The 24,669-nt window shown below is 48.9% G+C and overlaps 1 pseudogene; it reads left to right on the top strand.

Annotated features, from left to right (window-relative positions):
- Positions 1 to 675: 675 nt before the first annotated feature.
- LOC147121011 (tripartite motif-containing protein 72-like) overlaps positions 676 to 24,669 on the top strand; it is a 72,098-nt pseudogene continuing 48,104 nt past the window's right edge.

Here is a 24,669-nt window from a genome sequence, read left to right as displayed (position 1 = left end):
CGGAGGGGCAGTACTGAGAGAGCACTGCACTGTCGGAGGAGCAGTACTGAGGAAGCGCTGCACTGTCGGAGGAGCGGTACTGAGGAGGCGCTGCACTGTCGGAGGGGCAGTACTGAGAGAGCGCTGCACTGTCAGAGGGGTAGTACTGAGGGAGTGCTGCACTGTCGGAGGGGCAGTACTGAGGGAGCGCCGCACTGTCGGAGGGGCAGTACTGAGGGAGCGCTGCACTGTCAGAGGGGCAGTACTGAGGGAGCGCCGCACTGTCAGAGGGGCAGTACTGAGGGAGCTCTGCACTGTCAGAGGGGCCGTTTTTCAGATGAGACGATAAACCGAGTTTTCGTCTACTCAATCAGGTGGTCATATAAGATCCCATGGCACTAGTTTAAAGAGCAGGGATTTATCCCCGGTATCCTGGTCAACATTTATCCCTTAAGCAATTTCACTAAAACAGATTATCTGGCAATTATCACATTGCTGTTTGTGGGAGCTTGCTGTGCGCAATGCTGCTGACGCGTTTCCTACATTACAACAGTGACTACACTTCAAAAGTGCTTTATTGGCTGTAAAGTGCTTTGTGACGTGCTGAGGTTGTGAAAGGCGCTGTAGAAATGTGAGTCTTTATTTCTGCGCTGGTTTTATTGAGACGTGTCTTTGATTTGGTTCCTTCAGAGCGACATGAGTGGCCACAATACTGTGCTCTCGGAGGAGAGCCTCTCCTGCCCCGTGTGCCTGGAGATATTTAAGAATCCCGTCGCCATTCCGTGTGGACACAACGTCTGCATGGACTGTATCAGCCGCTGCTGGGGCAATGATTCCGACTCTGAGACCTGCGAGTGCCCAGAGTGTCGGCAAGACTTCAGCCCACGGCCCCTGCTGTCAAACAACATTGGCCTGTGTAAGATGGTGGAGAGGTTTCTGAGACCGGGAAAGGGGACGAGCTCCGAGATGGTGAGGGACTTTGAGAAGTGGAGGTGCCCGGAGCACGGGCGGCCCCTCGAGTTCTTCTGTTGCAACAACCAATCCTGTCTGTGTAGCGTCTGCGCCATCAGGGGGCATCGCGACCATGAAACCATCACCATGGAGGAGGAGGGCAACAGGATCAAGGTACCGCACGTGGCACAGGCCAGCGACAGGTAGCGAGTGGGGACAGAGTGATTGTGGGATCGAGAGAGAGTGATTGTGGGATCGAGAGAGTGTGATTGTGGGATCGAGAGAGAGTGATTGTGGGATCGAGAGAGAGTGATTGTGGGATCGAGAGAGAGATTGTGGGATCAAGAGTGATTGTGGGATCGAGAGAGAGTGATTGTGGGATTGAGAGAGACTGATTGTGGGATCGAGAGAGATTGTGGGATCGGGTGAGAGTGGGATCGAGAGAGAGTGAGAGTGGGATGGAGAGATAGAGTGAGAGTGGGATCGAGAGAGAGTGAGAGTGGGATCGAGAGAGAGTGAGAGTGGGATCGAGAGATAGAGTGAGAGTGGGATCGAGAGAGAGTGAGAGTGGGATCGAGAGAGAGTGAGAGTGGGATCGAGAGAGAGTGAGAGTGGGATCGAGAGAGATTGTGGGATCGGGTGAGAGTGGGATCGAGAGAGAGAGTGAGAGTGGGATGGAGAGAGAGTGGTTGTGGGATCGAGAGAGAGTGAGAGTGGGATCGAGAGAGAGTGAGAATGGGATCGAGAGAGAGTGAGAGTGGGATCGAGAGAGAGTGAGAGTGGGATCGAGAGAGAGAGAGAGTGGGATCGAGAGATAGAGTGAGAGTGGGATCGAGAGAGAGTGAGAGTGGGATCGAGAGAGAGTGAGAGTGGGATCGAGAGAGAGTGAGAGTGGGATCGAGAGAGATTGTGGGATCGGGTGAGAGTGGGATCGAGAGAGAGAGTGAGAGTGGGATGGAGAGAGAGTGGTTGTGGGATCGAGAGAGAGTGAGAGTGGGATCGAGAGAGAGTGAGAGTGGGATCGAGAGAGAGTGAGAGTGGGATCGAGAGAGAGTGAGAGTGGGATCGAGAGAGAGAGAGAGTGGGATCGAGAGAGAGTGGGATCGAGTGAGAGTGGGATCGAGAGAGAGTGAGAGTGGGATCGAGAGAGTGAGAGTGGAATCGAGTGAGAGTGAGAGTGGGATTGAGAGAGAGTGAGAGTGGGATCGAGAGAGAGTGAGAGTGGGATCGAGAGAGAGTGAGAGTGGGATCGAGAGAGAGTGAGAGTGGGATCGAGAGAGAGTGAGAGTGGGATCGAGAGAGAGAGAGAGTGGGATCGAGAGAGAGTGGGATCGAGTGAGAGTGGGATCGAGAGAGAGTGAGAGTGGGATCGAGAGAGTGAGAGTGGGATCGAGTGAGAGTGAGAGTGGGATCGAGAGAGAGTGAGAGTGGGATCGAGAGAGAGTGAGAGTGGGATCGAGAGAGAGTGAGAGTGGGATCGAGAGAGAGTGAGAGTGGGATCGAGAGTGTGAGAGTGGGATAGAGAGAGAGTGAGAGTGGGATAGAGAGAGAGTGTGAGAGTGGGATAGAGAGAGTGAGAGTGGGATAGAGAGAGAGTGTGAGAGTGGGATAGAGAGAGAGTGAGAGTGGGATCGAGAGAGTGAGAGAGGGATTGAGAGAGAGTGTGAGAGTGGGATAGAGAGTGTGAGAGTGGGATCGAGAGAGAGTGTGAGAGTGGGATCGAGAGAGAGAGAGAGAGTGGGATCGAGAGTGTGAGAGTGGGATCGAGAGAGAGTGTGAGAGTGGGATCGAGAGAGAGTGAGAGTGGGATCGAGAGAGAGTGTGAGAGTGGGATCGAGAGTGTGAGAGTTGGATCGAGAGAGAGTGTGAGAGTGGGATCGAGAGAGAGTGTGAGAGTGGGATCGAGAGAGAGTGTGAGAGTTGGATCGAGAGAGAGTGTGAGAGTGGGATCGAGAGGGAGTGTGAGTGGGATCGAGAGAGAGTGTGAGAGTTGGATCGAGAGAGAGTGTGAGAGTGGGATCGAGAGAGAGTGTGAGAGTGGGATCGAGAGAGAGTGTGAAAGTGGGATCGAGAGAGAGTGTGAGAGTGGGATCGAGAGAGAGTGTGAGAGTGGGATCGAGAGAGAGTGTGAGAGTGGGATCGAGAGAGAGTGTGAGAGTGGGATCGAGAGAGAGTGTGAGAGTGGGATCAAGAGAGAGTGTGAGAGTGGGATCGAGAGAGTGTGTGAGAGTGGGATCGAGAGAGAGTGGGATCGATAGAGAGTGTGAGAGTGGGATCGAGTGTAGGGGGTGGTGTGTGGTGGTTGGCGCGTACGCCCGGTCAGTCATGCCTCTGACTGTTCATGAGCGGTTCGAATCGCTCCCACACCCCTGGGTTCTAGACACCAGACTTAGGTACAAGGCGGCGATACAGAAAAGACTCAAGTAGACAGGCGGTTTGGATGTAAGCAAAACCAAGATTTTATTAAACAGAGAAATAACAGTCTTATGAGAAGTTACTAGTATAAAATTACAGGCAAATACAAATAATATACTCATACAGGGAATGGGGAACACACAGCACATCGAGGGAAAACAACTATCTTAACAATCCCCTTATCCTTATCCCACGCCCGATACCTAACTAGATTAAGCTATGAGGGGCCAGAATTCATGCTCACCAATCAAAGATCTGCTGAATTAAAACAGCGGTGGGGCTTGGGGTTCGCTCTTTGTGCTCTCTGGAGCCTGCCGTCATCACGTGGTCTCTGGGTGCTGCAAGGGCGTTGTCCAGGTACGAGTACCCCAAAGTTAAAGTCTCTGCTTGGGTACTTTACCTCACAGGGATGATGGTTCCTCTTCCTTGGTCGGCATTTGAAGTTTGCATGTAGATAGTCACAGGTCAGCTGGATTGAAGGCCCGATTATTCGAAGCTTGTCTTCAGTCGTCGTCCCAATTCATCTTCCCAATTCGTCTTCCCAATTCGTCTCGCCTCGTTGCGTCCTGCCTCGCCTGGCCTGGTTTGTCCGTGTCCGCCCGGTGCAATGTCGGGCGTTGCTGATGGAATGGGGAAAGGCACGGGCAGAGGCCAGGGGTTAAGTGCGGGACGGGGGAAGAGCAGCAGCCATGAAGGTGAGGAGCAAGAAGAAGAAGCAGAGAGCGATTGCTATCCAGGGCCTTCAGTTATACTCCTTCGGATGGCCCTTATCTGCATGCCAAATCAGGTTAGTTCTTTGTCTTAATCTTGGCGGGCTATTTTAAATAATGGTAGCTATCTCCACTAACTGTTTTTAGATGGCCAGTAATCGCATCTACTGGCCTGATAATTGACTTGTTTTGTTATTAATACATCTTAATGGGCCTGTCCAGCCTCGATGGCTTCCTTAAGCTGTTCCCGATTATTTATGCAAACTGCTTGATGGCCTTAACTATAGGCCTAACTGGGTTTTGATCTGTCTCCGATTTGGCCTAAGACATAATTCAAAGTCCTGTCTGGTTTTCAAAATGCAAAGTCTCTCTTCACAGAAACTGCAGCTTTGGTTTCGATTTCTCCACAAGCTCCCTGTGCCGCAGAGTCCAAGCTTTTAAAATCTCACAGGCTTTCTGCCACAAGGCGCGGATGCCATCTCGGGTACCCTTTTTAATTAAAATGTCCACGCAGGGTCCCTTTTGTTAATAATAACCTTTGAGGAAATGCAGACATTTTGCAAATCCTACAAGAGAGAGAGTGTGAGAGTGGGAAGGAGAGAGAGTGAGAGTGGGATAGGAGAGAGTGTGAGAGTGGGATAGAGAGAGAGTGTGAGAGTGGGATAGAGAGAGAGTGTGAGAGTGGGATAGAGAGAGAGTGTGAGAGTGGGATAGAGAGAGAGTGTGAGAGTGGGATAGAGAGAGAGTGTGAGAGTGGGATAGAGAGAGAGTGTGAGAGTGGGATAGAGAGAGAGTGAGAGTGGGATCAAGAGAGAGTGTGAGAGTGGGATCGAGAGAGAGTGTGAGAGTGGGATCGAGAGAGAGTGAGAGTGGGATCGAGAGAGAGTGAGAGTGGGATCGAGAGAGAGAGTGAGTGGGATCGAGAGAGAGTGTGAGAGTGGGATGGAGAGTGAGAGTGGGAGAGAGTGAGAGTGGGATCGATAGAGAGTGAGAGTGGGATCGAGAGAGAGTGTGAGAGTGGGATCGAGAGGGAGTGAGAGTGGGATCGAGAGAGAGTGTGAGAGTGGGATAGAGAGAGTGTGAGAGTGGGATCGAGAGAGAGTGAGAGTGGGATCGAGAGAGAGTGAGAGTGGGATCGAGAGAGAGAGTGAGTGGGATCGAGAGAGAGTGTGAGAGTGGGATCGAGAGAGAGTGTGAGAGTGGGATCGAGAGAGAGAGTGGGATCGAGAGTGTGAGAGTGGGATCGAGAGTGTGAGAGAGTGGGATCGAGAGAGAGTGAGAGTGTGATCAAGAGAGAGAGAGTGAGAGTGGGATAGAGAGAGAGTGTGAGAGTGGGATAGAGAGAGTGTGTGAGAGTGGGATCGAGAGAGTGTGTGAGAGTGGGATCGAGAGAGAGTGTGAGAGTGGGATCGAGAGAGAGTGGGATTGAGAGAGAGTGTGAGAGTGGGATCGAGAGAGAGTGTGAGATTGGGATCGAGAGAGAGTGTGAGAGTGGGATCGAGAGAGAGCGTGAGAGTGGGATCGAGAGAGTGTGTGAGAGTGGGATCGAGAGAGAGTGTGAGAGTGGGATCGAGAGAGAGTGGGATCGAGAGAGAGTGGGATCGATAGAGAGTGTGAGAGTGGGATCGAGTGTAGGGGGTGGTGTGTGGTGGTTGGCGCGTACGCCCAGTCAGTTATGCCTCTGACTGTTCAAGAGCGGTTCGAATCACTCCCACGCCCCTGGGTTCTAGACACCGGACTTAGGTACAAGGCGGCGATACAGAAAAGACTCAAGTAGACAGGCGGTTTGGATGTAAGCAAAACCAAGATTTTATTAAACAGAGAAATAACAGTCTTATGAGAAGTTACTAGTATAAAATTACAGGCAAATACAAATAATATACTCATACAGGGAATGGGGAACACACAGCACATCGAGGGAAAACAACTATCTTAACAATCCCCTTATCCTTATCCCACGCCCGATACCTAACTAGATTAAGCTATGAGGGGCCAGAATTCATGCTCACCAATCAAAGATCTGCTGAATTAAAACAGCGGTGGGGCTTGGGGTTCGCTCTTTGTGCTCTCTGGAGCCTGCCGTCATCACGTGGTCTCTGGGTGCTGCAAGGGCGTTGTCCAGGTACGAGTACCCCAAAGTTAAAGTCTCTGCTTGGGTACTTTACCTCACAGGGATGATGGTTCCTCTTCCTTGGTCGGCATTTGAAGTTTGCATGTAGATAGTCACAGGTCAGCTGGATTGAAGGCCCGATTATTCGAAGCTTGTCTTCAGTCGTCGTCCCAATTCATCTTCCCAATTCGTCTCGCCTCGTTGCGTCCTGCCTCGCCTGGCCTGGTTTGTCCGTGTCCGCCCGGTGCAATGTCGGGCGTTGCTGATGGAATGGGGAAAGGCACGGGCAGAGGCCAGGGGTTAAGTGCGGGACGGGGGAAGAGCAGCAGCCATGAAGGTGAGGAGCAAGAAGAAGAAGCAGAGAGCGATTGCTATCCGGGGCCTTCAGTTATACTCCTTCGGATGGCCCTTATCTGCGTGCCAAATCAGGTTAGTTCTTTGTCTTAATCTTGGCGGGCTATTTTAAATAATGGTAGCTATCTCCACTAACTGTTTTTAGATGGCCAGTAATCGCATCTACTGGCCTGATAATTGACTTGTTTTGTTATTAATACATCTTAATGGGCCTGTCCAGCCTCGATGGCTTCCTTAAGCTGTTCCCGATTATTTATGCAAACTGCTTGATGGCCTTAACTATAGGCCTAACTGGGTTTTGATCTGTCTCCGATTTGGCCTAAGACATAATTCAAAGTCCTGTCTGGTTTTCAAAATGCAAAGTCTCTCTTCACAGAAACTGCAGCTTTGGTTTCGATTTCTCCACAAGCTCCCTGTGCCGCAGAGTCCAAGCTTTTAAAATCTCACAGGCTTTCTGCCACAAGGCGCGGATGCCATCTCGGGTACCCTTTTTAATTAAAATGTCCACGCAGGGTCCCTTTTGTTAATAATAACCTTTGAGGAAATGCAGACATTTTGCAAATCTTACAAGAGAGAGAGTGTGAGAGTGGGAAGGAGAGAGAGTGAGAGTGGGATAGAGAGAGAGTGTGAGAGTGGGATAGAGAGAGAGTGTGAGAGTGGGATAGAGAGAGAGTGTGAGAGTGGGATAGAGAGAGAGTGTGAGAGTGGGATAGAGAGAGAGTGTGAGAGTGGGATCGAGAGAGAGTGTGAGAGTGGGATAGAGAGAGAGTGAGAGTGGGATCAAGAGAGAGTGTGAGAGTGGGATCGAGAGAGAGTGTGAGGGTGGGATCGAGAGAGAGTGTGAGAGTGGGATCGAGAGAGATTGAGAGTGGGATCGAGAGAGAGAGTGAGTGGGATCGAGAGAGAGTGTGAGAGTGGGATGGAGAGTGAGAGTGGGAGAGAGTGAGAGTGGGATCGATAGAGAGTGAGAGTGGGATCGAGAGAGAGTGTGAGAGTGGGATCGAGAGGGAGTGAGAGTGGGATCGAGAGAGAGTGTGAGAGTGGGATAGAGAGAGTGTGAGAGTGGGATCGAGAGAGAGTGAGAGTGGGATCGAGAGAGAGTGAGAGTGGGATCGAGAGAGAGAGTGAGAGTGGGATCGAGAGAGAGTGTGAGAGTGGGATCGAGAGAGAGTGTGAGAGTGGGATCGAGAGAGAGAGTGGGATCGAGAGTGTGAGAGTGGGATCGAGAGTGTGAGAGAGTGGGATCGAGAGAGAGTGAGAGTGTGATCGAGAGAGAGAGAGTGAGAGTGGGATAGAGAGAGAGTGTGAGAGTGTGATAGAGAGAGTGTGTGAGAGTGGGATCGAGAGAGTGTGTGAGAGTGGGATCGAGAGAGAGTGTGAGAGTGGGATCGAGAGAGAGTGGGATTGAGAGAGAGTGTGAGAGTGGGATCGAGAGAGAGTGTGAGAGTGGGATCGAGAGAGAGTGTGAGAGTGGGATCGAGAGAGAGCGTGAGAGTGGGATCGAGAGAGTGTGTGAGAGTGGGATCGAGAGAGAGTGTGAGAGTGGGATCGAGAGAGAGTGGGATCGATAGAGAGTGTGAGAGTGGGATCGAGTGTAGGGGGTGGTGTGTGGTGGTTGGCGCGTACGCCCAGTCAGTTATGCCTCTGACTGTTCAAGAGCGGTTCGAATCGCTCCCACGCCCCTGGGTTCTAGACACCGGACTTAGGTACAAGGCGGCGATACAGAAAAGACTCAAGTAGACAGGCGGTTTGGATGTAAGCAAAACCAAGATTTTATTAAGCAGAGAAATAACAGAGTCTTATGAGAAGTTACTAGTATAAAATTACAGGCAAATACAAATAACTATACTCATACAGGGAATGGGGAACACACAGCACATCGAGGGAAAACAACTATCTTAACAATCCCCTTATCCTTATCCCACGCCCGATACCTAACTAGATTAAGCTATGAGGGGCCAGAATTCATGCTCACCAATCAAAGATCTGCTGAATTAAAAACAGCGGTGGGGCTTGGGGTTCGCTCTTTGTGTTCTCTGGAGCCTGCCATCGTCATGTGGTCTCTGGGTGCTGCAAGGGCGTTGTCCAGGTACGAGTACCCCAAAGTTAAAGTCTCTGCTTGGGTACTTTACCTCACAGGGATGATGGTTCCTCTTCCTCGGTCGGCAGTTGGAGTTTGCATGAAGATAGTCACAGGTCAGCTGGATTGAAGGCCCGATTATTCGAAGCTTGTCTTCAGTCGTCCCCCCAATTCGTCTTCCCAATTCGTCTCGCCTCGTCGCGTCCCGCCTCGCCTGGCCTGGTTTGTCCGTGTCCGCCGGTGCAATGTCAGGCGTTGCTGATGGAATGGGGAAAGGCACGGGCAGAGGCCAGGGGTTAAGTGTGGGACGGGGGAAGAGCAGCAGCCACGAGGGTGAGGAGCAAGAAGAAGAAGAGAGCGATTGCTATCCGGGGCCTTCAGTTATACTCATTCGGATGGCCCTTATCTGCGTGCCAAATCAGGTTCGTTCTTTGTCTTAATCTTGGCGGGCTATTTTAAATAATGGTAGCAATCTCCACTAACTGTTTTTGGATGGCCGGTAATCGCATCTACTGGCCTGATAATTGACTTGTTTTGTTATTAATACATCTTAATGGGCCTGTCCAGCCTCGATGGCTTCCTTAAGCTGTTCCCGATTATTTATGCAAACTGCTTGATGGCCTTAACTATAGGCCTAACTGGGTTTAGATTTGTCTCCGATTTGGCCTAATACATAATTGAAAGTCCTGTCTGGTTTTCAAAATGCAAAGTCTCTCTTCACAGAAACTGCAGCTTTGGTTTCGATTTCTCCACAAGCTCCCTGTGCCGCTGAGTCCAAGCTTTTAAAATCTCACAGGCTTTCTGCCACAAGGCGCGGGTGCCATCTCGGGTACCCTTTTTAATTAAAATGTCCACGCAGGGTCCCTTTTGTTAGTAATAACCTTTGAGGAAATGCAGACATTTTGCAAATCTTACGAGAGAGAGTGTGAGAGTGGGAAGGAGAGAGAGTGAGAGTGGGATAGGAGAGAGTGTGAGAGTGGGATAGAGAGAGAGAGTGAGAGTGGGATCAAGAGAGAGTGTGAGAGTGGGATCGAGAGAGAGTGTGAGAGTGGGATCGAGAGAGAGTGTAAGAGTGGGATCGAGAGAGAGTGAGAGTGGGATCGAGAGAGAGAGTGAGTGGGATCGAGAGAGAGTGTGAGAGTGGGATGGAGAGTGAGAGTGGGAGAGAGTGAGAGTGGGATCGATAGAGAGAGTGGGATCGAGAGAGAGTGTGAGAGTGGGATCGAGAGGGAGTGAGAGTGGGATCGAGAGAGAGTGTGAGAGTGGGATAGAGAGAGTGTGAGAGTGGGATCGAGAGAGAGTGAGAGTGGGATCGAGAGAGAGTGAGAGTGGGATCGAGAGAGAGAGTGAGAGTGGGATCGAGAGAAAGTGTGAGAGTGGGATCAAGACAGAGTGTGAGAGTGGGATCGAGAGAGAGTGTGAGTGGGATCGAGAGTGTGAGAGTGGGATCGAGAGTGTGAGAGAGTGGGATCGAGAGAGAGTGAGAGTGTGATCGAGAGAGAGAGAGTGAGAGTGGGATAGAGAGAGAGTGTGAGAGTGGGATCGAGAGAGTGTGTGAGAGTGGGATCGAGAGAGAGTGTGAGAGTGGGATCGAGAGAGAGTGGGATTGAGAGAGAGTGTGAGAGTGGGATCGAGAGAGAGTGTGAGAGTGGGATCGAGAGAGAGTGTGAGAGTGGGATCGAGAGAGAGCGTGAGAGTGGGATCGAGAGAGTGTGTGAGAGTGGGATCGAGAGAGAGTGTGAGAGTGGGATCGAGAGAGAGTGGGATCGATAGAGAGTGTGAGAGTGGGATCGAGTGTAGGGGGTGGTGTGTGGTGGTTGGCGCGTACACCCAGTCAGTTATGCCTCTGACTGTTCAAGAGCGGTTCGAATCGCTCCCACGCCCCTGGGTTCTAGACACCGGACTTAGGTACAAGGCGGCGATACAGAAAAGACTCAAGTAGACAGGCGGTTTGGATGTAAGCAAAACCAAGATTTTATTAAACAGAGAAATAACAGAGTCTTATGAGAAGTTACTAGTATAAAATTACAGGCAAATACAAATAACTATACTCATACAGGGAATGGGGAGCACACAGCACATCGAGGGAAAACAACTATCTTAACAATCCCCTTATCCTTATCCCACGCCCGATACCTAACTAGATTAAGCTATGAGGGGCCAGAATTCATGCTCACCAATCAAAGATCTGCTGAATTAAAAACAGCGGTGGGGCTTGGGGTTCGCTCTTTGTGCTCTCTGGAGCCTGCCATCGTCACGTGGTCTCTGGGTGCTGCAAGGGCGTTGTCCAGGTACGAGTACCCCAAAGTTAAAGTCTCTGCTTGGGTACTTTACCTCACAGGGATGATGGTTCCTCTTCCTCGGTCGGCAGTTGGAGTTTGCATGAAGATAGTCACAGGTCAGCTGGATTGAAGGCCCGATTATTCGAAGCTTGTCTTCAGTCGTCGTCCCAATTCGTCTTCCCAATTCGTCTCGCCTCGTCGCGTCCCGCCCTGCCTGGCCTGGTTTGTCCGTGTCCGCCGGTGCAATGTCGGGCGTTGCTGATGGAATGGGGAAAGGCACGGGCAGAGGCCAGGGGTTAAGTGTGGGATGGGGGAAGAGCAGCAGCCACGAGGGTGAGGAGCAAGAAGAAGAAGAGAGCGATTGCTATCCGGGGCCTTCAGTTATACTCCTTCGGATGGCCCTTATCTGCGTGCCAAATCAGGTTAGTTCTTTGTCTTAATCTTGGCGGGCTATTTTAAATAATGGTAGCAATCTCCACTAGCTGTTTTTGGATGGCCGGTAATCGCATCTACTGGCCTGATAATTGACTTGTTTTGTTATTAATACATCTTAATGGGCCTGTCCAGCCTCGATGGCTTCCTTAAGCTGTTCCCGATTATTTATGCAAACTGCTTGATGGCCTTAACTATAGGCCTAACTGGGTTTTGATTTGTCTCCGATTTGGCCTAATACATAATTCAAAGTCCTGTCTGGTTTTCAAAATGCAAAGTCTCTCTTCACAGAAACTGCAGCTTTGGTTTCGATTTCTCCACAAGCTCCCTGTGCCGCAGAGTCCAAGCTTTCAAAATCTCACAGGCTTTCTGCCACAAGGCGCGGATGCCATCTCGGGTACCCTTTTTAATTAAAATGTCCACGCAGGGTCCCTTTTGTTAATAATAACCTTTGAGGAAATGCAGAAATTTTGCAAATCTTAGAAGAGAGAGAGTGTGAGAGTGGGAAGGAGAGAGAGTGAGAGTGGGATAGAGAGAGAGTGTGAGAGTGGGATAGAGAGAGAGTGTGAGAGTGGGATAGAGAGAGAGTGTGACAGTGGGAGAGTTTGAGAGTGCGATAGAGAGAGAGTGTGAGAGTGGGATAGAGAGAGAGTGTGAGAGTGGGATAGAGAGAGAGTGAGAGTGGGATCGAGAGAGAGTGTGAGAGTGGGATCGAGAGAGAGTGTGAGAGTGGGATAGAGAGAGAGTGTGAGAGTGGGATTGAGAGAGAGTGTGAGAGTGGGATAGAGAGAGAGTGTGAGAGTGGGATCGAGAGAGAGTGTGAGAGTGGGATAGAGAGAGAGTGTGAGAGTGGGATAGAGAGAGAGTGTGAAAGTGGGATCAAGAGAGAATGTGAGTGTGATCGAGAGAGAGAGTGAGAGTGGGAGAGAGAGAGAGTGTGAGAGTGGGATCGAGAGAGAGTGAGAGTGGGATAGAGAGAGAGTGTGAGAGTGGGATAGAGAGAGAGAATGGGATAGAGAGAGTGTGAGAGTGGGATAGAGAGAGAGAGTGAGAGTGAGATAGAGAGAGAGTGAGAGTGGGATAGAGAGAGAGTATGAGAGTGGGATAGAGAGAGAGTGAGAGTGGGATAGAGAGAAAGTGTGAGAGTGGGATCGAGAGAGAGTGAGAGTGGGTTAGAGAGAGAGTGTGCGAGTGGGATAGAGAGAGAGAATGGGATAGAGAGAGTGTGAGAGTGGGATAGAGAGAGAGATTGGGATAGAGAGAGTGTGAGAGTGGGATAGAGAGAGAGAGTGAGAGTGGGATAGAGAGAGAGTGAGAGTGGGATAGAGAGAGAGTATGAGAGTGGGATAGAGAGAGAGTGAGAGTGGGATAGAGAGAAAGTGTGAGAGTGGGATAGAGAGAGAGTGTGAGAGTGGGATAGAGAGAGTGTGTGAGAGTGGGATAGAGAGATAGTGTGAGATTGGGATAGAGAGAGTGTGAGAGAGTGGGATAGAGAGATAGTGTGAGAGTGGGATCGAGAGAGAGAGTGAGTGGGATAGAGAGAGTGTGTGAGAGTGGGATAGAGAGATAATGTGAGAGTGGGATAGAGAGTGTGAGAGTGGGATCGAGAGAGAATGTGAGAGTGGGATCAAGAGTGAGTGTGAGAGTGGGATCGAGAGAGAGTGTGAGAGTGACATCGAGAGAGAGAGTGTGAGAGTGGGATCGAGAGAGTGGGATCGAGAGAGAGAGAGAGTGGGATCGAGAGAGAGAGTGTGAGAGTGGGATCGAGAGAGAGTGTGATTGAGAGAGAGTGTGAGAGTGGGATCGAGAGAGAGTGTGAGAGTGGGATCGAGAGAGAGTGTGATTGAGAGAGAGTGTGAGAGTGGGATCGAGAGAGTGTGAGAGTGGGATCGAGAGAGAGTGTGAGAGTGGGATCGAGAGAGAGTGTGAGAGTGGGATCGAGAGAGAGTGTGAGAGTGGGATCGAGAGAGAGTGTGAGAGTGGGATCGAGAGAGAGTGTGAGAGTGGGATCGAGAGAGAGTGTGAGAGTGGGATCGAGAGAGAGTGCGTGAGTGGGATCGAGAGAGAGTGTGAGAGTGGGATCGAGAGAGAGTGTGAGAGTGGGATCGAGAGAGAGTGAGAGAGTGGTGTGGTGTATGTAACCGTTCCACCTTTAAGAGAACTATTTTAAGAGATGCACTACTTTATCTTGGCTGCTGTATACTGTAATACCGGTGGTGACCACACCGGTATATAAGTGCTGTGTAATGATTTATTGGGCAGTTCAGCCTGACCTCCGACTAGTAAAGACCTGTTGAATTTACTCTTGTGGTCTGTGTGCAGCGATTCTTATTAACAATAACTAGAACACACAGACTTAACAGTGGTGACGATGACGATCTTACCCTGCGGCAGAGATATATCCAAGGCAGTTTAACGGGCATCGAGAAGATGCATCTGCCCTCATCATCCTGCTGAGAAAAGACTCGGGTCTGAAGAGCAAGGAAGAATCTTGACACGAAGCCTTCCATCAGCAACAGGCAGTGATCATCTCTTCTATCACGGTGGTGGGTAAGCTGATCAGTGACGAGCAGCAAGTCGGCCACGTTGGCTGTGAAGTAGGGGAGGGAAAAACGGAGGATATAAGGGCGGAGAACTCGACCACGGCCGGGGAAAAGAGCCGGACAGAAGTCGGGGCCAGAGGCGCTGAGACTGGGGCAGCGTAAGGCACGGGAGCCGCGGTGAATGCAAACGCAGCCGGTGTAAAAGACCGGGCTGCAAGCGGGCTGGGAGACGCAACAGCGTCGAGAGAGAGCTCGACCACGACCGGGGAAAAAGGCCGGGCAGCTACCGAGGCCGTGAGGCGCGGGATAAAATTTAAAAAAATGCGGAGAACTCAGCCGCAGCCGGGGGAAAGGACCGGACTGCAAGAGGGGCTGGGAGGCACGATTTGAGAACCACTGGGGAGGGCGAACGCAGCAATATGGGAATCGCCATTACAGCCAGCGGGGGAGAAAGGCAAACGCGGGAAGCCGCCATTTTCATAGGCGGGGGAAGAAGACAAGCGCGGGAAACCGCCATTTTGAAAAAAAAATAAAAAAAATTCTTTTTGTTTCTCAAGAAGATTGCGAGGATGCCTAAGCATGGTAACATCAATGATTTCGATCCCGATGTTGAAGATTGGGCCACGTATGTAGAACGCATAGAGATTTATTGTAAGGCAAATAAAATATCAGATGAAGATAAAGCACTAACCTTACTAAACTCAATGGGTGCGAAGACATACGGGCTATTGAAGCATCTTCTATCACCAGCTAAACCGGCGGATCAGGCTTTCGCTAATATTGTTGCTGTCCTGAGAAATAATTTGAACCCCACACCGCTGATGTTAGCGGAACGATTTAAATTTTATGCGAGAACGCAACTGAAAGAGGAAAGCAACGCGGAGTATTTAATTGAACTGCGTAAGCTAGCGAAATACTGTCAGTTTGGGGAAAGACTGACAGAGGCACTGAGAGACAAATTCGTGTGTGGATTGTCGAAAGAAGGAACACAAAAGTGGCTGCTTGAAGAGAATGATCTTACACTTGATAAGGCTGTCACTATTGCAGCATCGCACGAAGCCGCAGCGAGAGGCACTGCGGAAATGCAGCTGAAGGCAGCGGTACTCAGCGTAGATCAAATGGCTTTGGGTACAGCGAAATGTTATCGTTGTGGAAAGACAACACACGATCAGAACCAATGCTGGTTTAAAAATCAGGAATGTAGAAAATGTGGCAAGCTTGGTCACATAGCTAAAGTATGCCGGTCAGGAATGAAGACCAGCAACAAAAAGTCACCGCAGGAAAAGTGCAGAAAGGTACATAAGGTGGCTGAGAAGAGTTCGGATGAACAGAATTCGGATTCAGACTCCAACAGCAAAGAACTGGGTAGTCTGAGAATTCACAATGTGAGTAAGGAAGCTGACCTACAAACTATCTGGGTCACACTTCAGATAGCAGGAGTCCAAGTGAAGATGGAATTGGACACCGGATCGGCGTTGACGGTCATGAATAAGCAAGATTACAAAAGGTTATTCACACATATTCCCCTACGGGATACGGAGATAGTATTGCAGACATACACGGGGCAAAGAGTATACCCCATCGGAAAGATAAAAGTCAAGGTGGTACACAAGGGCAAAGAACACCAAGGAATGGACTTATATGTAATACCTGAGGGAGGTCCACCACTTCTGGGACGGGAGTGGATCAGGAACATAAATATGGACTGGCACTCCCTAAAAGCAATAACGGTAGATTCCGGAAAAAAAGATGTCAAACCTGAACGATTGTCCAGAATATTGGATGAAGTTAAAGAGGTGTTGCAACAGGGACTGGGAACACTGAGAGGAATTACGGCAAAAATCAAGATTGCAGAACATGCAAACCCAAAATTTTTCAAAGCCAGACCGGTACCTTATGCGATACGACCTGCTGTGGAAGCTGAGCTGGAAGGGCTAGAACGTTCAGGAGTACTGTCTAAGGTGGACTGGAGTGAGTGGGCCACGCCCATTGTTCCCGTCATGAAGCGTTCATCGAGTAACAAGCCAGGGGAACCGGGGAAGGTCCGCATCTGTGGAGACTTCAAGATCACGGTTAATCCGGTGCTTCACACGGTGCAATATCCGCTTCCGCGGATTGAGGATATCTTTGCTTCATTGTCTGGCGGGAAACACTTCACCAAGATAGACCTGGTGCAAGCGTACTTACAGATGGAAGTTGAGGGAGAGTCGCGCCAGTATCTCACAATCAACACGCACAGAGGCTTGTATCGATATAATAGACTGGTTTTTGGAGTGGCTTCGGCTCCAGCAATTTGGCAGAGGGCCATGGAGCAGGTATTACAGGGAATTCCAAGCACTCAATGTTACTTGGACGATATCCTGATTACAGGAGATGACGATGAGGAACACCTTGCAAATTTGAAACTGGTGCTCACCAGATTGAAGGAATATGGACTTCGAGTTAATCACCAGAAATGTGAGTTCTTTCAGAAACGGATCTTGTACTGTGGTCATGGCATTGACCAGGGGGGGCTGCACAAGTCACCTGACAAGATCGAAGCTGTTGTGAAGGCTCCCGCTCCGGAAAATGTATCCCAGTTGAGGTCGTTCCTAGGGTTGATTAACTATTACCATAAGTTTCTGCCAAATCTATCCACGGTGCTGCACCCGCTGAACGCTCTTTTGCAGAAAGAAGTACCATGGAAGTGGAGCGAGGACTGTAAGAAGGCCTTTCGCAAAAGCAAGGCGTTGATCACCTCAGAGGAAGTGTTGGCTCACTTCAACCCAATGCTACCTATTCGTTTAGCTTGTGATGCTTCTCCTTATGGTATTGGAGCAGTACTCTCACACAAGTTGCCAAATGGCTTGGAAAGGCCAGTCGCATTTGCATCCAGATCATTGACCTCCGCTGAGCGCAACTATGCTCAGATAGATAGGGAGGCTCTCAGCCTTGTGTGGGGAGTAAAGAAGTTTAATCATTACCTGCAGGGCCAGAAGTTTACACTGCTGACAGACCACCAGCTGTTGGTATCCATTTTTAACCCTAAGAAGGGTGTTTCGGTGATGACAGCACAGAGGCTCCAGAGATGGTCACTTTTCCTACGGGCACATCAATATCAGATAGAATTCAAAGGTACAAAGCAGCATGGTAATGCTGATGGGCTGTCGCGCCTGCCACTACCTACTGAGGAGGAGGCACCGACGGTTGACCCGGTGGAGTTATTTCACTCGGCCATCATCGAATGTTTACCTGTCACCAATGCAAATATTGAAAGGGAGACTAGGAATGACCCGACACTGTCCCGGGTCTACGAATTGACAGTAAAGGGATGGCCAGCCCATGGTGATCCACTGTTACCGGCATTCTCAGCAAGACGAGAACAGCTGTCCATCTGTCAGGGAACATTGATGTATGGAACAAGGGTGATTATCCCTCCTAAGTTAAGAGAGAGAGTTCTAAAAGAACTACATGAAGGTCATCTTGGGGGAGTCAAGATGAAAAGCCTTGCTAGGGCTTATGTGTGGTGGCCAGGTATCGACCAACAGATAGAGGATCTGACGAAAAGCTGCTCAGGGTGCCAAAAAGTCCAAAATGCACCTCCAATTGCACCGCTGCATCCATGGGAATGGCCTTCAACCCCATGGCAACGTGTACATATTGACTTTGCTGGTCCATTCATGGATTCCATGTTTTTAATTGCGGTGGACGCACATTCTAAATGGCCAGAAGTGATTAAAATGACTTCCACTACCTCGGAGAAGACGATCGTGGTGCTAAGAACGATATTTGCAAGAAATGGATTGCCAGAGCAAATATGTTCAGACAACGGACCACAGTTCGTGTCAGAGGAATTCCAGAAATTCCTGAAGAAGAATGGGGTGAAACATTATACCTCTGCCCCATATCATCCAGCTATGAATGGGCTGGCCGAGAGGTTTGTACAGACGTTCAAAAAGGCAATAAAGGCCATGAGCGAAGATCAGATTCCACTGCAACACAAGGTGGACAATTTCCTACTGGCATATCGAAACGCCACCCATGCAACAACAAACCAAAGTCCTGCCATGATGTTCTATAACAGGAGGTTGCGGTCCAGGTTGGACTTGTTAAAACCAAATGTGCGGAGGGAAGTCGAAAACAAACAGTTCCAGCATATCAATAACAAGCCCACTCGGAGTTTTGAAATAGGACAACCGGTGTTAGCCAGGGACTATAAAAACGAGAAATGGCAATCTGGAACAATTCGGGCCAGACAAGGACCCCTGATGTACACGGTAGATGTTGGTGAAAATGTAATGCGACGTCATGCTGACCAACTGGTGGGATCGAGAACAAGGGTCGAGCCCATGGTTACGACAGAGACAACCGTGGAGGAAGTTAGTGAACCTGAAGCATCTACCTCAGAAGTGAATATACCTGATGATGATGTCCTATCCATAGGGGATCAACTAGATGAGTCACCCCAGCAACGAGAACCAGAGACCCCTGAAAGGCGTTATCCGTCTCGGATCAGGAGGCCTCCTCAGAGACTGAATCTGTGAACTGTTTTTGCATGAAGTTGTGTATATATGTTATTATGTTATGTTTAATGGGGAATATATACTGTTAAGCTAAAAAGGGAGGATTGTGGTGTATGTAACCGTTCCACCTTTAAGAGAACTATTTTAAGAGATGCACTACTTTATCTTGGCTGCTGTATACTGTAATACCGGTGGTGACCACACCGGTATATAAGTGCTGTGTAATGATTTATTGGGCAGTTCAGCCTGACCTCCGACTAGTAAAGACCTGTTGAATTTACTCTTGTGGTCTGTGTGCAGTGATTCTTATTAACAATAACTAGAACACACAGACTTAACAAGTGGGATCGAGAGTGAGAGTGGGATCGAGAGAGAGTGAGTGTAGGATCGAGAGAGAGTGTGAGAGTGGGATCGAGAGTGTGAGAGTGGGATCGAGAGAGAGTGTGAGAGTTGGATCGAGAGAGAGTGGCCTCGCTCACATCTCACCCGGACACAGGACATTCCAACAGGCCTTTTGGACCAATTTGTTGTGACAGGGCTAACGGTCTGAGCTGGTCTCATTGTAATATTTAAATGCCCAAATAGGTTGCCCACTGTGACAGCCTAGGCTGACATAAAAGCATAGAAACATAGAAGATAGGAGCAGGAGTAGGCCATTCGGCCCCTCGAGCCTGCTCCGCCATTCAATGAGATCATGGCTGATCATCCAAACTCAGTACCCTGTCCCTGCCTTCTCCCCATATCCCTTGATCTCTTTAGCCTTAAGAAATATATCTAACTCCTTCTTGAATATATTTAATGAATTGGATTCAACTGCCTTCTGTGGTAGAGAATTCCACAGGTTCACCACTCTCTGGGTGAAGAAATTCCTCCTCATATCTGTCCTAAATGGCTTACCCCTTATCCTTAGATTGTGACCCCTGGTTCTGGACTCCCCCGCCATCGGGAACATCATTCCTGCATCTAGTCTGTCTAGTCCTGTTAGAATTTTATAAGTTTCAATGAGATCCCCTCTCATTCTTCTAAACTCCAGCGAGTATAGGCCCAATCGACCCAATCTCTCCTCATACGTCATTCCTGCCATCCCAGGTATCAGTCTGGTGAATCTTCGCTGCACTCCCTCCATGGCAAGAACATCCTTCCTCAGATAAGGCAACCAAAACTGCATACAATACTCAAGGTGTGGTCTCACCAAGGCCCTGTACAACTGCAGCAAGACATCCTTGTTCCTGTACTCGAACCCTCTCCCTACGAAGGCCAACATACCATTTGCCTTCTTAACCGCCTGCTGCACCTGCATGCTTACCTCCAGCGACTGGTGCACAAGGACACCCAGGTCTCGTTGCATTTCCCCTTCTCCCAATCTATTGCCGTTCAGATAATAATCTGCCTTTCTGTTTTTGCCACCAAAGTGGATAACCTCGCATTTATGCACGTTATACTGCATCTGCCATGCATCTGCCCAATCACCCAACCTGTCCAATTCATACTGGAGTTTCTCTGCATCCTCCTCACAGCACACACGCCCACCCAGCCTTGTGTCGTCTGCAAACTTGGAGATATTACATCTAGTTCCCTCGTCTAGATCATTAATATATATTGTGAATAGCTGGGGTCCTAGGACCGATCCCTGCGGTACCCCACTAGTCACTGCCTGCCACTCGGAAAAAGACCCGTTTATTCCAACTCTTTGCTTCCTGTCTGCCAACCAGTTCTCTATCCAAGTCAGTACCTTGCCCCCAATCCCATGTGCCTTAACTTTACACGCTAATCTCTTATGCAGGACCTTATCGAAAGCCTTCTGAAAGTCCAAATACACAACATCCACTGGTTCTCCCTTATCTATTCCACCAGTGACATCCTCAAAAAATTCCAGTAGAATAGTCAAGCACGATTTACCTTTTGTAAATCCATGTTGACTTTGTCCGATCCTGTCACTGTTTTCCAAGTGCTCTGCTATTACGTCTTTTATAATGGACTCTAGCATTTTCCCCACTGCCGATGTCAGGCTTACCGGTCTATAATTCCCCGTTTTCTCTCTACCACCTTTTTTGAATAGTGGGGTAACATTAGCTAACCTCCAATCCATGGGAACTGTTCCAGAATCTATAGAATTTTGGAAGATGACCAGCAATGCATCTACTATTTCTAGGGCCACTTCCTTAAGTACCCTAGGATGTAGATTATCAGGTCCTGGGGATTTATCGGCCTTCAATCCCATCAATTTCCCTAACACCATTTCCCTACAAATACTGATTTCATTCAGTTCCTCCCTTTCCTTAGTCCCTATGTTCCCCGACATCTCTGGGAGGTTATTTGTGTCCTCCTTTGTGAAGACAGAACCAACATATGTATTTAATTGGTCCCAATTATAAATTCCCCTGATTCTGACTGCAAGGGACCTACACTTGACTTCACCAATCTTTTTCTCTTCACATAGCTATAGAAGCTTTTACAGTCAGTTTTTATGTTCCCTGAAAGCTTACTCTCATATTCTATTTTCTCCCTCTTAATTAATCCCTTTGTCCGCCTTTGCTGAATCCTAAACTGCTCCCAATCCTCAGGTTTACTGCTTTTTCTGGCCAATTTATATGTCCTCTCCCCGGATCTTATTCTGTCCCTAATTTCCCTTGTTAGCCACGGTTGAGTCACCCTTTTTGTTTTATTTTTATGCCAGACAGGGATGAACAAATTCTGTAGTTCATCCATGCGATCTTTAAATGTTTGCCATTGCCTATCCACCTTCAACCCTTTGAGTACCATTCCCCAATCGATCCTACCCAACTTGTGCCTCATACCATCGTAGTTTCCTATAATTAAATTCAGGACCCTAGTCTCTGAGTCAACTACTTCACTCTCCATCTTAATGAAGAGTTCTACCATATTATGATCGCTCCGCCCCAAGGGGCTTCGCACGAGTTTGCTAATTATTCCTTTCTCATTACATAATACCCAGTCTAAGTTGGCCTGATCTCTAGTTGGTTCCTCGACGTATTGGTCCAGGAAACCATCCCGTATACACTCTAGGAATTCCTCCTCCACAGTATTGTTACTAATTTGGTTAGCCCAATCTATATGTAGATTAATGTCACCCATGATAACTGCTGTGCCCTTATTGCACGCATCTCTAATTTCCTGTTTAATGCCATCCCAAGCCTCCGCATTACTGTTTGGGGGTCTGTATACAACTCCCACTAATGTTTTCTGCCCCTTGGTATTTCTCAGCTCTACCCATACAGATTCCACATCATCAGGGCTAATATCCTTCCTTACAATTGTGTTAATCTCCTCTTTAACCAGCAATGCTACCCCACCTCCTTTTCCTTTTTGCCTGGCTTTCCTGAATATTGAATACCCCTGGATGTTGAGTTTCCAGCCTTGGTCACACTGGAGCCATGTTTCCATAATCCCAATCATATCATATCTGTTTACATCTATTTGCACAGGCTTGTTTTTTTAACACTCTTAGACCTTTTAGAATTATTATTTACTGTGGCCATGTTTGATTTAAACCCTTGATTTCTCTGACTGCCACTTTTGCTTTTTTCCTTCCTGCCTTTTGCTTCTATCCTTGTTTCCCTTACCTCTGTCTCCCTGCACAGGTTCCCAACCCCCTGCCATTTTAGTTTAAACCCACAGCACTAGCAAACACTCACCCTAGGACATCTGTACCGGTCCTGCCCAGGTGCAAACCGTCCAGTTTCTACTGGTCCCACCTTCCCCAGAACCGGTTCCAATGTCCCAGGAATTTGAATCCCTCCCCCTTGCACCATTCCTCTAGCCACATATTCACCTGAAATATCCTTCTATTCCTACTCTGACTAGCACGTGGCACTGGTAGCAATCCTGAGATTACTACCTTTGAGGTCCTATTTTTTAAATTTACCTCCTAACTCCCTATATTCAGCTTTTATGACCTCATCCCAGTTTTTACCTATATCGTTGGTACCTATATGCACCATGACAACTGGCTGTTCACCCTCCCCTTGCAAAATGCTCTGCAGCCACTCTGAGACATCCTTGATCCTTGCACCAGAGAGGCAACATACCATCCTGGAGTCTCGTTTGCGGCTGCAGAAATGCCTATCTATTCCCCTTACAATAGAATCCCCTATTACTATAGCTCTCCCACTCTTTTTCCTCCCGTCCTGTGCAGCAGGACCACCCATGGTGCCAGGAAGTTGGCTGCTGCTGTCTTCCCCTGATAAGCCATCTCCCTCAACAATCTCCAAAGTGGTATATCTGTTTGAAAGGGGGACGGCCACAGGGGACACCTGCACTACCTGCCTGCACCTACTACTCTGCCTGGCAGCCACCCATTCCCCTCCTGCCTGTGCAGCCTTTACCTGCGGTGTGACCAACTAATTAAACGTGCTATCCACGACGTCCTCAGCATCGCGAATGCTCCAGTATATATCCATTCACTGCTCCCGCACCGCAATGTGGTCTGCCAGTAGCTGCAGCTGGATACACTTCCCACACACATGGTCGTCAGGGACACAGGAAGTGTCCCTGATTTCCCACATAGTGCAGGAGGCGCATACCATGGCGCCGAGCTGTACTGCCATGACTTACCGTTTAATTCATTCAAATTAAATTAAATCAAATCAATCCCACCAATTACACTAAAATTAAATGATATACTGAAGGGCCCTTGTTTACCAGCAGTCCCTGCTACACAACAGAGACCTAGAAACTATAAAGCACAAAAATTAAGTTTGGGAAAAAGCGAGAAAGAGAGAAATACTCACCAAACAGTCACTTACCTGCTTTCTGGTGATGTCACACTTCGATTACTTTTTACTTCTCTCTCTCCTCTCGCTGACTCTGTGCTTCTCGCAGGTCCGCCGCTCAGCTCTGGCTAGGCAAGGCCAGCTGATTAGGTAAGGCCTGCTGTGTAGGCCTCTCAAAGCCTCTTAAAGAACATTCCCTGCTGCGCGATGCCTGCAGTGTGAGTAGCAGAGAGTGCCGTTGAGAGTTTGGGTAAGTGAGAGAGTTCTTTATTGGTTATTTCTCTTTAAATCATTTGGAGTGGTGCAAATTGTTAGTGGCAATTGCCAGTAGTTTCTTGATAAGATTACTTAAGCAGTTTAAGTAAAGGGGAGAAGTTAAATATTTGGGATTCTGTTGGTTTAAGAAGAGTAAAACAAGGTAACACTGCAGTAGGAGTTAATTGGCAGGCAGTGAAAACCAGTTTTCTAACCAATCACAAACCAGTTTAAAAACCAGTTCTCTAACCAATCACCAGGGGTGACTCATTTGGCTACAAACCAGCAGTATAAAAAGACCGGTGCCAGTGCGAGCAGCAGAGAGTGCCGTTGAGAGTTTGGGGGTGACTCATTTGGCTACAAACCAGCAGTATAAAAAGACCGGTGCCAGTGCGAGCAACATGGAGTGTGAGTAGCAGAGAGTGCCGTTGAGAGTTTGGGGGTGACTCATTTGGCTACAAACCAGCAGTATAAAAAGACTGGTGCCAGTGTGAGCAACACGGAGTGCGAGTAGCAGAGAGTGCCGTTGAGAGTTTGGGTAAGTGAGAGAGTTAGGGTAATTGGGGTGTTAGGTGCTGTTTTTGTTTTGTTTCTGGCCTTGTTTTTCCTGGCAGCCTCAGGCTTAGCAGACATCATGGAGGCGGAGCAGCGAGGCGAGGCCCAGTCGAGGCAGCCAGGAGCAGCAGCGGGTGCCGAGCCGAGTCGGAGCAGTGAGGCGAGGCAGCCAAAACAGGCTCCACAGGCAACATTCCAAAGGGAGGTCAGAATTCAAAAGTGACATCACAGCCAAGCTGGTAGGTGATTGGCTGGTTGGTGAGTACTTTTCCTTCCCTTTTAAATCTTTATAAGTTGGTAAGTTCAATTAAATAGAGGTGTGATATTCATCATCTGGAATCAGGGCAGAGGGTATTTAAAAATAATAATAATAAATTTAGTTAATAACATAGAATGGGAGAGCAGGTGATGTGTTACTGCTGCAATATGTGGGAGCTGGTGGACACCATTGATGTTCACAGTGATCACATTTGCAGTAAGTTTTGGCTGCTCGAGGAACTCCGGCTCCGTGTTGATGAGCTGGAGTCCGAGCTTCAAACACTGCGACACATCAGGGAGGGGGAGAGTTATCTGGACTCTGTGTTCCAGGAAGTAGTCACACCAATTAGATTAACTAATTCAGATGTAGTCCGTGATCAGGGACAGGAAGGTGTGACTATGAGTGAGGCAGGTACGGGGATCCAGGAGGTAGTGTTGGAGGAGCCGCAGCCCTTGCTCTTGTCCAACAGGTTCGAGGCTCTTACTCCCTGTGAGGATAGGAACGGGGAC

Source organism: Somniosus microcephalus, chromosome 3 (assembly GCF_052327205.1).
Source record: "Somniosus microcephalus isolate GS21.2 chromosome 3, FLI_Smic_1.0, whole genome shotgun sequence".
Lineage (NCBI taxonomy): Eukaryota > Metazoa > Chordata > Chondrichthyes > Squaliformes > Somniosidae > Somniosus > Somniosus microcephalus.
The sequence above is the reverse complement of the archived record's forward strand: the minus strand, read 5'-3'. Positions and strand labels throughout refer to the sequence as shown.